This window comes from Rhododendron vialii, chromosome 7a, assembly GCF_030253575.1.
Source record: "Rhododendron vialii isolate Sample 1 chromosome 7a, ASM3025357v1".
NCBI lineage: Eukaryota > Viridiplantae > Streptophyta > Magnoliopsida > Ericales > Ericaceae > Rhododendron > Rhododendron vialii.
Genome location: NC_080563.1, coordinates 5,832,804 through 5,833,788, shown reverse-complemented (window position 1 = coordinate 5,833,788; position 985 = coordinate 5,832,804).

Here is a 985-nt window from a genome sequence, read left to right as displayed (position 1 = left end):
CTTACAAACAACAGGTTATACAATCATCGATTTCCACATGATACATGTATATACAGCTAACAATGACACATCCACATTCGTAAATCATCTATCGTTAGTGTCCAAGATTTTCGTGTTTTTCCTACGCGACTCATCGTAGACCGTGTCAACATTTCAACCTTTCAAAATCATTTGTATTGGCTCCGTACCGCGGATAGCCAAGCTACACACCCAACCTTTCAAAATCATTTGCATTGGCTCCGTACCGCGGATAACCAAGCTACACACCCAACCTCGGTTCCGCCGTTCCGGTCTCCCGAGTATCCTCACAATGGTTCCGCCGCACCGGGTTTCCATTGGCACACAAAACACACACCACACAACGGGCTACCATGTCCGGCCACGTTGCGGTTTCCAAAACATTTCATCTTTTCAAAACACACCTTTTCATTAACCACACCCTAGGTGTCATGTTTCTAACTTTCTCGATTTCCGTGTCACGTTTTCATGCATAGATTCCGCGGTAGGATTTTTCACAAAAATAAGCATAAATCATTCATTGAAACTACACTATCAAGATCATTCAACTCAATATTACTAAGCATGCTCGAAAAGATCAAAATATGAGTACTTCAAATCAAGCGTTAAAATCTTATCTTTCGAAAATCGTTCTATCTTACTTTTTGAGAAATTCAATACAAAATATGTTTATTTAAGACAAAGTCATTTATCTAACATGCTCATACCTCCATTAGTGAGATAAACTTATTGACAATCATGCATTTTAAACGATAAGCTTATCTGCTTGAAACCAAACAATAGATAATCTTATCTACGATATTAATACTTTGAATCAAGAACATGCTACTTTCTAACGTAGATTCTATACTATATGTAGAGTTATTGGACTAGGGACTCTACTTATACTTAGGGAAGTGAGTAGAGAAAATCTACCTTGATCCGAAACTTAGTCGGGGCCGAATAAGCTAGTTGGAAGATTTTCTAC